The sequence below is a fragment of the Coregonus clupeaformis genome, unplaced genomic scaffold (assembly GCF_020615455.1).
Source record: "Coregonus clupeaformis isolate EN_2021a unplaced genomic scaffold, ASM2061545v1 scaf0717, whole genome shotgun sequence".
In the NCBI taxonomy this organism is placed as follows: domain Eukaryota; kingdom Metazoa; phylum Chordata; class Actinopteri; order Salmoniformes; family Salmonidae; genus Coregonus; species Coregonus clupeaformis.
In genome coordinates, this window is record NW_025534172.1 from 6814 (window position 1) to 22121 (window position 15308).

The window sequence follows — 15308 nt, forward strand, 5'->3', positions numbered from 1 at the left end:
TAGAGTGGGTTCTGCTGTAGTTGCAGATTCACTCCCAGTCTCAGCAGTGACCTCCTTCACTCTTGGGAGCGAGAGGAGTCTTAGGCAGCATCCCAAATAGCACCTATTCAGCCAAATAAGTATTACTACTTTCGAAAGTAATGCACTGTATGCAAAAAGCTGCCATTTGGTACGTTGTCTTGGGAAGTGATGTGCCAGCTGGCTTTACCACACCACATCACAGACCTGGTTCTAAAAATAAGAGTCTAAAAAGATTTATGTCCTAAGCACCTTTCGTGGATAAGCACTTAGAGACATGGTGTCAGAGAGAGAGAGTGTGAGCTAAATGAACTGCTGGGGAGAGAGAGGGAGAGAGAGCATATGGTTTAGTTGGTGGATAGTTTTTAACTCTCCTCCTCACTACTGGTATTCTGCAGCCAAGGTAGCACTTAAACCCTACGGTACATTTTTTCATTTCTACAGTGCTACATTCTCGCATTGAATCGCCATTCTGCATTTGTATTGCCCAGTAATTTGCATAGAGCTGCTGATGGCTCAGCCACTCTGCGGTGTTGTTGAGGGTGTGGAACGGAACGGCTGGCGGCGCTCTGAATTTACACCCCAGACTACCGCGTGCCGCTCAAAAGTCATGAAGGGGTCGGGGTGGGGGACCAACGGGCATTTCAGGGGTGTTACATTGAGTGATTCATCCAATCCCCTTGGGTGCAATAGATACAGTGGCAGTCATCTAGGCAAACAGTGGGCATATTGATTAATCCTACTGAGGGAGTGTTCATTATGTGTCAAACAAAACTTACCTTTCCCTATTGATTGTGGTTATTACTTGGTCTAACTTCTTGCTGTTGTATTGTCAGAGTTGATAGGAGTTTGACCTAACCGCTGGTCCCAGGGTCAGATATGTTCTATCCCCTTATGAGGATTTGGGCTCAGGACATCTGATTCTAGGTCTGTGTTTAGGGGGCCAGTTCAACCTCAAGGTTAGGTGCCAGTTCAACCTTACTCAATGTTAGGGGCCAGTTCAACCTCAAGGTTAGCCAGTTCAACCTCAAGGTGGCTGCTGAGATACCTCTCTAGCACAGTGGTTTTTCAAAGCACTCCTCTGGTACCCCCCCCCAGTAGTTTCACAATTTAGTTGTAGCCTTGAAATTGCCCAACTGATTCACCTATTTAAAGGCTTGATAATTAAATAGTTGACAAGTTGAATCAGCTGTTGCTCCTGAATCTACATCAAACACATGGAACGGCTGGGGTCCCGAGGAGAGATTTGCTCTAGCATGGAAGTCTGACTTGTGAGTTCAGTTGGCTGGATGCTCTCCAGTCCACCACCTGCTCAATTAGTCCCACACTACGTGCTGTATTACACATTGACGATATCGCATCCCAGCCTGGAAGCCAATCCATTATGCAGCACTGTAAACCCAATCTGTCCTTCCCTTGCTGCCAAGTGACTGCTGATGATGCAAACACCATGGCAGGTGAGAAAGCTACCCCGCCAGCTCTGTTTGTCCCACGTGAATCACCGTATCATTTTCATCCTGTCTGCAGCAAATCAATACAGTGTCTCCTCTTCGTTTCCCGGGTTGATTTGAAACCCCCTGCCCACGTATCTTCCCAACCCGACTCCCCCTCCACCTTGAAGGAGGCGCCACCTTGTAGTACTTCCCCCTATCTGCCATATTAATGTGTCCCCAGCATCTAGGATAGGCTATTCGGCAGCAACGACAACCACACACCAATACAGTTGCGGAGCAGTAGTAGCTGGAGGTCTGTATTCTGAGGACGCTGGGCGGCTGATATAAGAGAGTGTTGGGTCTCACGGAGACACATGATGAAAAGTGAGATTATACTGTTGGGGATGTTTCTGGTAGCAAGACACATGGTCATCTTATTTAGTCGAGACGGCCTGTTGGGAATAGAGATATGCTATTTTCTCTGTGTGGTCCGATTGTGAGGTTTGATTATCAATTTGATATGAAGTCTTAAATTGTTATATAAATTCGTTGCCTACAGGAATAGACAGGACGTTTTATAAAGCTTTATGAACTATTGATTTGAAAGCGTAATCACACAGACACAGTTTATGGAAAGGATTTACAGACATCTTCTCAATGTTTTTTCCCCAGAACAATAACCATATTTTTACCTTTGAAAATAACAACATGTCACATGCATCACCATGATCATTATCACCATAATCCTCATCATCATCTTATTTTCCCTTAGCTGGGTGAAATAACTGAAAACACCCTCCACCGTCATGGACGGACAGTAGTCATTGGTTTGTCATCACATGCTCATGCAACATGCCCTAGCAACAGCATCCATCTTGTCATTTTGCCATATGCTTGGTATTTATAGGGTACACCTAAAGATGGCACAGTGCATTGAGGAAAGTATTCAGACCCCTTCCCTTTTTCCACATTTTGTTATGTTACAGCCTTGCTCTAAAAATTAATTTAATTAGAATTGTTTCCTTATCAGTTTACACACAACACCCCATAATGACAAAGCAAAAACAGTTTTTTTCAAATGTTTGCCAATTTATTAAAAATGTAAAAACATAAACACCTTCCATTGATCATCCTTGACATGTTTCTACAACTTGATTGAAGTCCACCTGTGGTAAATTCAATTGATTGGACATGATTTGGAAGGCACACACCAGTCTTATAAGGTCCCACAGTTGACAGTGCATGTCAGAGCAAACCAAGCCATGAGGTCGACGGATTTAAGTCCGTAGAGCTCCGAGACAGGATTGTGTCAAGGCACAGATCTGTGGGGAAGGGTCACGAAAAATGTCTGCTGCATTGAAGGTCCCCAAGAACACAGTGGCCTCCATCATTCTTAAATGGAAGAAGTTTGGAACCACCAAGACTCTTCCTAGAGCTGGTCACCCGGCCAAACTGAGCAATCGGGAGAGAAAAGCCTTGGTCAGGGAGGTGAACCAAGGACCGGATGGTCACTCTGACAGAGCTCCAGTGTTCCTCTGTGAGATGGAGAACCTTCCCATGGACAACCATCTCTGCAGCACTCACCAATCAGGCCTTTATGGTAGAGTGGCCAGACAGAAGCCACTCCTCAGTAAAGGCACATGACAGCCCAGCAGAGTTTGCCAAAGGCACCTAAAGGACTCTCAGACCATGAGAAACAATATTCTCTGGTTTGATGAAACCAAGATTGAACCTTTTGGCCTGAATGCCAAGCGTCACCTCTGGAAGAAACCTGGCACCATCTCTACGGTGAAGGATGGTGGTGGCAGCATCATGCTGTGGAGATGTTTTTCAGCGGCAGGGACTGGGAGACTAGTCAGGATTTAGGGAAAGATGAAAAGAGTAAAGTACAGAGAGATGCTTGATGAAAACCTGCTCCAGAGCGCTCAGGACCTCAGCCTGGGGCGAAGAGTTCACCTTCCAACAGGACAATGAATCTAAGCACACAGAGAAGACAATGCAGGAGTGGCTTGGGACAAGTCTCTGAATGTCCTTGGTGGCCTAGCCAGAGCCGAACATGAACCAGATCAAACATCTCTAGAGACCTGAAAATAGCTGTAGGACGGCTCCCCCATCCAACCTAACAGAGCATTTTTGCTTTGACATTATGGGGTATTGTGTGTAGATTGATGAGGAAAAAAACAACTAATTAATTTTAGAATAAGGCTGTTATGTAACAAATGTGGAGAAAAGTCTAGGGTCTGAATACTTTCCGAATGCACTGTCGTAAATCTTCATTAGCTAATGCTGCTCCTCATGATCCACTTATCTCCCTGCCCTGTTTGCCAGCCCGTCCCGTCCGTCTGTTCCTTACCCTGTCTTGTCAACATTGTGAACACTTGTTTATCCATTCAGACAGGTGTTTGAATAATGTGCCTCTCTGTCCAATAAATAATGATTGTCGTGAGGCTGAGGCAGGAGGCTAAGGGTCAATTTAACTCTGCGAACAGGTGCAGTGGCGAGGGTAGGGGCCTTGGGGCGAAGGGAGACAACCCCAGCATGTGTGGAAACTTATACAGCGTGTGGGTGGGGATGGAGAGGAGAGAGAGAGAGAGAGAGAGAGAGAGAGAGAGAGAGAGAGAGAGAGAGAGAGAGAGAGAGAGAGAGAGAGAGAGAGAGAGAGAGAGAGAGAGAGAGAGAGAGAGAGAATTTGCATGATGAAGAAGAAACATATACAATCTGACTCAGAGGTGAGGTGGATAAAGTAATCCTTCTACCCCCTCCCCCCGCAGTGGAGTTCACTCACCACCTTCCGGAGACATTTGAAACCCCACCTCTTTAAGGAATACCTGGGATAAGATAAAGTAATCCTTCTACTACCCCCAAAAAAAAAATTGTAAAGTGGTTATCCCACTGGCTTATTGAATGCATCAATTTGAGTCGCTCTGGACAAGAGCGTCTGCTAAATGACGTAAATGTGCCCTTGAGCAAGGCACTTAACCCTAATTGCTCCTGTAAGTCGCTCTGGATAAGGCGTCTCTAAATGACTAAAATGTAAATGTAAATGGGAGTCAATGGTAGGGGTTGTGTGTTGTCATCCCCCTTACATGTCTCTAAACCTAGTATCGGCTGCCGGGGGTACGTAGCCTTGCTTCACCAGACATTGCCCACTGGTGCACTTTGGTGATGCAACAGCAACCAGTTATGACAGGTTATGATTGAGAGGCAAGTCATTTGACCAACACCACCACCAAACCCCTGGAGAGATGTTGCATAGCTCATACAGTACATAATGTTGTCAGATAGTTCATCCCGCATCGATTACCGGCCGGCATGGATGGATCGTGTTTCTGTGTCTTTTTTAAATGTTTCTGGTATCGAATACAGTGCTTGGATCAGATGTCTGTGGCATGTTTAAATACTCCGGCTCTCATTCCTTCTCTTTCTCATCCTTCCTTCTCTCCATCATTCCCTCCGTCTTTAAACATACAGCTTCTGTCTCTCATAAACACACACACACACACACACACAAAATGCACATTCTAGGACCTAGGCCTGTATCTCACAAACACACTATTTATCTTTCTCAGTACACAGCCTCTGTCTATACTCTCTCTCTCTCAGTGTGTGGATGACAGCAGTTTAATGTGACCGCGAAAGTGGGAATGAGAGGCAGTGCGTTACAAAGTGATAATTAGTCAGGGTGACGAGCTAATGAGAGCGTCATGGGAGCTGGCCACAGACACACCGAATATCAATTCGATACAACTTTATTAATTCCCGACAGGAGTGATTTAAAAATTCAGTTTAGACATGTTTGCATTGTTAAGAGAATGACATAGTAGTGTTGAGGTTGATGCAGTCTCAAATCCTAATTTAGCCTCATCCTGAATTTATGTGCTGTTTTTGAAAAAAATAATGTGTACGTGGTACATGATATGACACTATCATAACAGTAGGTATCTAATACAGAAGAATGTAACAACAGATTCCCATAACAAATGTCTAATATCAAAATATTGACCAAATATGCAATCTGTCTAACTTTACAAAACATTGCAAATAGGAACCTAAATAACTCTGATTTATGCTGGTACTGTGGTGGAAACGTTGTTTGTAGTTTAAATAAATTATATAGTGATGAATAACTATAATTTACACATTTGTATAGAAAATAAGATACTGTATGTGTGATGGTGGATATTTTTGCAGAAAAAACGCAATAGATTGGATTCAATGCCTTCGATATTACCATTGGTTCTGCTCTCGATTAGTCGCCTCTGTTTTCATTGTCGGGCTTTTGGCGCAGGCTGCCATATCCCTCATCACAGGCAAGAGAAGAGCCGATTTCTACAGATCCACGGAAGACAAACAAAGAACCACACCCGGTATTGTATGACAGGTAGCTAGTGTCTAAACAGATTATTTTCAAAAATATCAATTTACGGATATCAATCACCGTTCATTCAGGGAGCAAAATACCATGCATGCTTCCTTGTTCTGCTGGCATCGCGGCAAAAACAAAATGGCTTTTGCAATGCAGCTAGTTAGCTAACCTAGGCCTGGAAAGCTGCAATTTTGTCGGACACTGTACCTAGTCAATGTTGAAACGTTTATCCGCAAACGTAAGTTATAAAATGCGGAATGTATTTGCACTAGTGCACAGCTGGTAGGTAACGTTACTAGCCAATATAATGGCGTTGCAGCAGTTTGCTTAAAAGGCGCGTTAGCTAGCTAGTCTTCTTGTTAACTAGCTAAATAGCATTGTAGCTAACTGTCCTCATTTCAACTGGTCAGCGTCAAAGCGCATCAAGGCGTTTGTAATTAAGCTGCATTTGACATCTGGTGCAGTTTGTATATATATTGTATAGGCTAACTTTACAGAACAGTTAGAGAAAATCGTGTTATATTAGCGATCTAGCTCATATAATTAATAACCGGCCAGCTACAGATATGTATGTTGCCTAGTAGCCGGATAATGGACTAAAGAGCCTACCGTTACTCCTTATAGTCCAAGGGCCTTAATACATGTTATATTTAGAGGCAAGAATTGGCTCTGGCAGCCAAATACTCCACATAAAGCGCTCTACTTTCATATCACATCAAAATAATTTCACGAATGGAAAACATGCAGTTACTGTACACTGTTTTAAAGGTCGACTTTGGGCAAACATTACATTTTAGTCATTTAGCAGACGCTCTTATCCAGAGCGACTTACAGTTAGTGAGTGCATACATTTATTTAAAAAAAAATTCTCATACTGGCTCCCCGTGGGACTCGAACCAACAACCCTGGCGTTGCAAGCGCAATGCTCTACCCATAACGTATTTAAACTGTGTTACTGATCAATGCACCATCATACCAGGTCATTTAATGCTTAAAAACAAAATTGGATTAATAAGATATTTGACCAAAGTGCCATTTCTCCAAAAACAAATCCTGTGAAATGACGTCAACACATGGAGTTACAGTACTTGCTAGGTAAAGTGGCTAGCTTAGCTAACGAACTAGCTATGTCGGTTTCGGTGCGCATGACCAGAATGACGGCACCATTTTCTTCTTCTGTTGCGTTTATGTCAGACGGCACCATTTTCTTCTTCTGTTGCTTTTATGTCAGACTACATCCAAAAGTTGTAACCAACTGGACGGTTTAGAATGACACATTGACTAACCACCAAAGGCACACCCCATTTCTGTTCGAAAATTGAGAAAAGAGGGGTTGGACTGTTTTTTTCTTTCTTGCCAAAGGTCGACCTTTAACCAGGTTTAACACAGTTGCAGCTGACAGTATTTTCAGTGACAACACGTTTGTGGGGTCCATCTTCTGTTTACACCCAGGTGTTAGGAGACGCAGATAGCTAATTAGCACAGATAGTTGACTCTGCCGTTTTCCATAAACAAGCACTGTAACATGCAAATATGGCAGTGTGGGAAACCTAACCCTATAATGGTGTGTAGTAATTTAACCTTTTAGTTTTTGAAAAGTATTTCTTGTTGATATGAAAGATACATTCCTTATGTTTCCAAACATTTTCTGCAAGTGATGCATGTTAAAGTTTAGAAGGCGTCTGGTCTCTTACAGCCAGAAGATATGATCATCCAGTGGAGGCTGGTGGGAGGAGCTTAGGAGGAGGCTCATTGTAATGGCTGGAATTAAATTAATGGAACGTAGTCAAACGTGGTTTCCAGATGTTTGCGTTTGATACTGTTCCATTTATTCCATTCCAGCCTTTACAATGAGCCCGTCCTCCTATAGCTCCATCTCCACTGCTGTCATCAATAGGCGTTAGCTTCTATCAATGGGGTATGTTGCTAGTTACTGCTCCAGTTGTTGTCAATTGATCAGAATCCTATTGACAGTCAGTGCTCTAGCTATAAACTAGTCCTTTCTTATGCATAGAACTTCTGCTCTTCGGAGGCTGGTGTATGATGCCAACCCAGAGTAGCTGCTAACTAACCTATCCTAATATCCACACAACCTTGCTTGATCAGTGACTGAATCTGTGCAGGATACTGTTGGACCTCTCAATAGACTATCATATGAGTCTAATGGCAAAATGGGACGGACGTTTACTCATCGACTCGGTAAGGCGTGGGCGTGCTTCAGTTGGACTGGCACCTAGGCGAACCGAAGGAGTGTTGCTCGCATACTACCTTAAAATACCGTTGCTTGAAAAATGAGAAAAAAGGCAGCAATAGTACTTTGTCTGTTTTGAGACTCACGTAGCCAGTATACACTTCCTCAAAAGTCAGAATTAATCTAAGATAACTCAAGAAATCTGTCATTAATTTTTATGTTTTTGCTGAGGAGATCTTAGTGCCCAATTTTACATCTAACTAAGATGTTTGGTGCCGTGTTGTCAATGAAAAAATGTGCATGACAATGAGTCGTCTCATTGAATGACAACAGACTTAAAAAAAAATCCCTACTGTTGACCAGTCACAGATGAAAGGCGTGAACTCGACTGCGACTTCGGCTTGCCTCGAGAAAAACAGTTGTGTGCCTGAACAGCTGAGGAAACCCTTATCGAAGTCAAAAACGAACAAAAATGTCACAAAAATATCATAATATGCACAAACTGTTCTGAACTGTTTCAGCTGGGAAGCATGCAGACGCCTTTCCGATTGAATCGCTCTGTCATCTGAAATCTGTGTAAAAAAATACTGCTGTTTGGGCGTCTATAGAATTTATGAATAATACTTTTTCCCATAATTTTCCTTGTTTCAGGTCAACATCATATCAAATTGTACATGTATTTGAATACAAGCAAGGAACAGATTATGTAAAACATAACATAAGCAACCCGAAAACAAAAGTGACATAGGGCTGGTCGGTATACCGTATTTTACAATGTACGGTATTGATGCGGACGGTTTGGGTTTTACTTTACCTTCTATAACGGTATTTGAATATTTGCCCGTCAAATCTGATACGACATTTGTAACGTCCATTTTTATAGTTTACGCCGCTACTTGAATCATCTCTTTCGCTCTGTCTCTATGCCGCTTTCCACACAGACCTAGCCCCGCCCCTGTCACTCATGGAGCGCATTTGTTGTTCCTCCACCATGATAGACTTGTGTCAATGCAGCACATGCAGCAATGTTTTCACTTTGCTTCTAATATCAATCCACAAGTGTTCTATAATTACACTATTAGTTTGTGTTTCTTACATCTGCAAATGGCTAGTTTGTCTTTTCGTAGCAAGTTGGGCCTAAATCGTGTTAGCCGCTAATGCTAATTGCCAGTTAGCTGGCTAGCTAGCTAATAAATGTACTGAGTCAGAGCAAGCGTAACTAGCTATGCAGCCTGATAATACAAGTGATGGTGTAGACCTAAATCAGAATGTTTGTGCAACAGTATCTTCTAAATTAAGGAGGGAGACGTGAAGCCTGAATATGTTAGCTACATGATGTAGGTAAGAGAACATTAAATGTACACAAAGATTATAGGGTCCCCCTAGGAAACACTTATCAACTCTTTGGTTGCTACCCTGTCTCCTCCCTGGCATTTTTGTTCATTGTCATGTCAAACAACACTGTATTCAAAGTGTCCACTATTATATTCTAACTATAGAATTAGAATAATAATTTCCATGATGCCAACAGTTCACCCAAGTGATCGTTTGGTTTAGGTCCAGTCCCTTAAGAGGGCAAGGTAAATGCCAATAAATACACAGCCATACTGAGTGAGTGATCACCTTCAACCTATGGTGAAGAATTTCTATCCTGATGGGCGTGGTCTCTTCCAAGATGACAATGTCCCCATCCACAGGGCACGAGTGGTCACTAAATGGTTTGATGAATGGAAACGATGTAAACCATATGCTATATGCCACCACCACCATCAACAAAACACCAACTTATGGAATTTCCTGTGGAAGAATGGTGTTGCATCCTTCCAATAGAGTTCCAGAGACTTGTAGAATCTATGCCAAGGCGCATTGAAGCTGTTCTGCGGCTCGTGGTGGTCCAACGCCCTATTAAGACACTTTATGTTGGCATTTACTTTATTTTGACAGTTACCTGTATATTACATTTTAGTCATTTAGCAGACGCTCTTATCCAGAGCGACTTACAGTTAGTGAGTGCATACATTTTTCATACTGGTCCCCCGTGGGAATCGAACCCACAACCCTGGCGTTGCAAGCGCCATGCTCTACCAACTGAGCCACAGGAGGCCTATTACATAACATTATTACATTTTTATTACATTAACAAAAATATACATTCTTTCTTATTACCCATTACACTTCTCAGGGTATCTGGAGGATTAGGGGAAAGATAGCATATTTCCCCCGTCTTTGTTCTGAAATATGAAATTTGTTTTCTCCAGTGACAGCCTTTTCAATGTCTCATAATACCACTGATTTTTATAGTAGGTTTCTGGTCTTTTATCCAATTCAAAGCAATGCATTTGCAGGCCACAAAGGAGATATGTTTTAGGAGATTGAGTTGTGCTAGGGTAAGTGAAGGCCTGTTTTCTGTGACACCTAATACAAGTAGCCACGGGTCCATCCTTATAGGACATCTAAACATGCCCTTAGCTCAGTTTAGACATTTTCCCAGAAAATTGTTAGTGTGGTGGGTAGGTCTAAAACAAGTGGCCTTGGGTACCTTTCATTGTTGTATTTACACATGTTATTATTTTATTGGCGTTTGTATCAAATTGGCGGTAAGTCTAATGGTGTTGATTAGTTACATAACATTGCTTTGCTTTTCCACCCTGCAAAGAGCATGACTGCAAGACGTTTGAGAGAAGATGAAGATAATGGAATTTTCCCTCCCCTAACCACTCAATTTAAAAGGAAACAAACAGTGAAATCTTAGACATTTCTCATAGGGACCCCTCCTGTAAGAAAATCTAAAAGAAGAAATAATTTAAAAAACAAATCAAATATAAGGAGGCCCAGCATCTGTAATCCTGTTTCTGCTTTCCACCTCTCAGCTTTGCGTTGCTCACAGAAAGTCGATCCCAGCTCCTACCCTCTATCAGCTTGGGCAGAGGGAGCAGCCAGCGCCGGTACCATAGGCCGGGAGCCCTTTCCTCTTTGGACGCGGCTATCCGTCTGGCACAGATCGAAGCCCAGCTAGCCCTGCACCAACTCGCGTCATCGCGCTGCCAGTAACCACGGCACCAGCAACTGGCCCTGCTCAACATTCTCCAGCAAGCAGCTGCCAAGCAACATCGCTCAGCAGCGCACCCCGTCATGTACCAGCCTCAGCAACCGGGGCGCCCTTCAACAGGCCCAGGATCATGCCATACCAACAACCGGGCCGCTCTACGGACGGCAACAATATGGCCCAGATGAACAGCTACCAGGTGGGTCAGTTCCCGCCGCAAACACCGCTACCCGAGGAGCTGGAGTCGGCCATCTCTGTCCGCGTTCAGGCGGGAGGGGACCGAGACCACCGCCTACTCAACCAGAATACCCAGATCTCCCGGCAGCTCGGTGTAGACCTCCGCATGCACGGGTCGGTCAGGGTGAGAGGTCAGAGACTGGCTATTCCAACAGCAACAACCTTGTCTCGCTTTCCTGCGATGACCAGCAGAGTCAGATGCAGGATGTGGACTGGTCCAACTACCAGACTCCCAGTAAACTCTTTGGTCTCAATCAGCAGCAGCACCTCCAGCAGTCCTCCCACTCTCATGCTAACCCTAACAGCGGGCATTCAGGAGGGGGCATGCAAAGCTGGAATGCTCCTGTTTCTGCACAGGGTCGATCCCACAGGGCGGGGACATGCAGGGTCTGTACGTACCGAGAGCGCAGGCAGTATCCTGGCCGGCTTCGGCTTGTCAAGCGGCGACCTGAGGTTCTCAGCCACTACCCTGACGACCAGCTAACACCAGACACACTGCCCCTTCATCCTACGTGACATACAGATACACAAAACAAACAGAAACACAGGCCCTCCTGCGTTCTCTCAAACTCTCCCTCCTATTCCTAACCTGCCACCACCGCCTCGTCTTTCTCCACATCAAGCGGCATCCCGCGCCTTCATGTCGCCGACATCCCGAGTTTTCTGAGTGTGACGCAAACGGCGTGGTAAAGTTATCGACTACGGCCACGCGAGTAGAGGCGGCGGAGGAGGCAGAGACCACTTACAAACGTGAGCTACTGCCTAAGGAGAGAGCGGCTAAACCAGAGTACAAGTCCACCAGCTCGTCTTTGAAACGTAAAGCTGAATCCCCAAAGGCGGCACCACTCAAACGACGACTCCTCCGACTCAAAGAAAGACAAAGACTACAGGAGCGTGCTCCAATCCCCCGACGCTCACAAGCACAAACGAACGCCTGTCAGAGAGCCGCCATCGAGATCTCGGTCGGAGCGCGAAGGGTCCAGAACAAGGCCACAGTTTGAAGCCAGGAGTGAGTCGTCAAAATCAACCAGACCCTCCGGCGCCAAACGCAGCTCTAGTGCCCCCAAGATGCTCCCAACACCCACCATGATAAGTGATTTCTCGGCGGACCCTCCGAAGGTGTATCCCCACACCTGCTCCCTGTGCGACATGCAATGTGAACGGGCTAAGGTGAGTACCGTACCTAGCCAAGCAGAGATTTTGTTTTTGTTAAACGGATACTTCAGGATTTTGGCGATGAAGCCCTTCCCCAGAGTCAGATGAACTCGTGGATACAATTTGTATGTCTCTGCGTCCAGTTAGAAGGAAGTTGCTAACTAGCGTTAGTGTAATTGCTAACTAATGTTAGCGCAATGACTGGAATTCTTTGGCAACTGCTAGCATGCTAGTAGATACCTTAGACTTCCAGTTGTTGCACTAATGCTAGTTGGCTTTGGCTCAAAAGCTACTTCTAACTTCCATCATACTGGATACAGAGATCTAAAAATGGTATCCATGAGTTGATCTGACTCTGGGAAGTAGATAAAGGGCTTCATTGCCAAAATCCCGAAGAAATCCCTTTACGCTTTTAAAGGCCCAATGCAGTTAAAGGAAAAATCCACTCAGACTATCTTTTGGTATTTTTATCATTAGTCCACTGTTGAAACAGTACCAAAATGTTTTGAATGTCAGCAGTCAAGTTTTCAAGATATTGGACTTTCAAGAAGCAAAGTGTCACGTGCCACATCGTCATGATGACGCAAAACCCTTCGCGACTGTATCAATAGTGGACTAAGAAAGGAAAAAAAGCAACTCGTTTTTGGGTGGATTTTTCCATTAAACACCATAACCACTTTTACATACACACCAGGCATAAAACATAGTGAAATACATCACAGAATATTGGATTCTACTTACAAAAACAGACATATTTTAAGCAATGGTTAAACAATTGTGATTCACATAAACAGTTTGTACATTGTAAATTTGGTGAGCTTACGCCGAATAAAACACCTGGTTTTCTGAGCAATCTTTCAAATGATTAGGACATGTAAACACCTTAATCAGCATTCCAGCAGTGTGTTTGATCTGCAGTTGTGCTAGCATCAGCCGAGCAAGCCTCCCTCTTTAGCGAGAGTGAAGTGAGTTCGGAACAACAATGTTTGCGTCTTACAAGTAGTTTTCACATACAAACTTTCTATGTCCGAAATCAGAATCAAATATGCTTCCCAAAAATAACATGGTCGCTGTGGTAGAATGTATATTTTGATTAGCAATTTTCTGCATTTGTCAGCGTGGCATCAGGTAGCCTGATTCCAGATGTGTCCATGTAAACAGCATTATTAGGGAAATCGTTCTTCTTGCAAAGCATGTAAATGTTTTATTAAACTATTATATTAATCTGACTAGCCACAATAATCGCATTATTGTGTGCATGTAATCGTACCCATTATTTTGTAAATCCATGTATGGTTGGTGTTACTTTTGAGTTGTTCAACTTCTTAATTTTTTTACTACAACAAAAAAAAACTAAAGGATAATTACAAATATAAAACATTTGCACCACAAAAAAGTAGCCTAAGCCTAACCCATACTCGGCTGATGAAGAAGATGAAGATTGCAGAAGACATGGATATCTGCAAAAGCTGAATCGTATTTGTGGTGAAGAGGACTAACTTTGCCCAGTATTCGCTCTTCTGCAGTGTACCAAAACATTATCAATGCTGTTTATATACATTTTGTTTCTTTTACAGGTTGTTGCACAGCCAAAATGTATCTTTATTTCATACCTTCAAATTTTTAAACTTTCTTTAATACTTTGCCATTTGACTTGATGCCTCAAACATGATCAAGTAGTATCGATACATATCTTTTGATTAGCTTGTTGAGGAATGCGTTCAAGATATGGAAGACCTATACATGTCGACAAAACCCCTAAATATACATTCAGGAAATAACTCTCCCAATACATACATAAGCATAGGCACTATGGTGGTGTAAATGTGTTCATACCAATCACATCTCTGCTGGACTCTGGTAGATATCTAACCATGATTTCTTTATTTTCTTTTGTTTTTTCCTCACAGGACTGGATCGATCACGTGAACACAGTCAACCACACAGCTAGCTGCAGAGATCTCCGCAACAAGTGAGTGGTTAAAAAAGTATTGTTCAAACCATGCTGGCAGTTAAAATCCTTAAGTCTATTGACGCACCTGTGCATCAGTCTAAGTAACAAAACTTTAAAAAATCCATCAAAATCCATCAGTTTAACTTAGAGATTGGCTGCGTCTCAATCCATCACATCCGTCTATGTCAGCCTTCCACATCTGCGGTGGAAGGTGGCAGAGCTACAGCGGTGTTTGTCAGACCATGAGACATCCTGAAAATCGGTCTTCTCACGTTGAGGTCTGTATCGTCCGAATGGTTTGAAAAGTGTAATGGGACTCGTCTGAAGTCAGTAACGTTGATGTGCCAACTACTGTCTGTAGCATCTGAACCATTTGAGCTAAAAGCTATGACCCCACTATGGAAAGGGGAGACTCACGAACACAATAGTGTTCTCCGTTTTGCTCTACGACCCCTAAAAAAAGGACTCTTCTGTAGGTAACCCATACAAATGAAGGAAGTATGGAGGTAGTTTTGTTCCAACAAAAATAAGGGGTTAAATGTGTCCAAAAAAATTAAATGTTCCTGAGCTTACTTATATCTGCTAGATATAGGACAGAAACTTCAGAACCTTATTCCTTATTATTATTATTATTATTACTGGCTTTTTTGCCATTTATGAATGTGTTATTCAATGCCTTTCTATGGGCTTTAGTAGTAAATGCCTAATTTAATATTTCATTAATTTTTTATAATTTTTTGGGGATACTTAAAGGGGTCCTAAATATGGTATGACCATCTTAAAACGATTCCATATGTTAGTGGCAGGTAGCTTAGTGGTTAAGAGCGTTGTGCCAGTAACCGAAAGGTCGCTGGTTCTACTCCCCAAGCCGACTAGGTGAAAAATCTGTCGATGTGCCCTTGAGCAAG

The 15308-nt window shown here is 43.2% G+C and overlaps 1 protein-coding gene across 2 annotated transcripts in view; it reads left to right on the forward strand.

Moving 5' to 3' along the window:
- Positions 1-5814: 5814 nt before the first annotated feature.
- Positions 5815-15308, forward strand: part of LOC121558397 (RNA-binding protein 20-like) — a 30099-nt gene continuing 20605 nt past the window's right edge. The window contains exons 1-2 of one of the 2 annotated variants that reach the window (XM_045216474.1): positions 5815-5832; positions 14357-14418. The gene's annotated coding sequence lies outside the window, so the exon portion shown is untranslated. The remainder of the gene's footprint in view (positions 5833-14356; positions 14419-15308) is intronic. The other variant, XM_045216475.1, reaches the window with a different exon arrangement.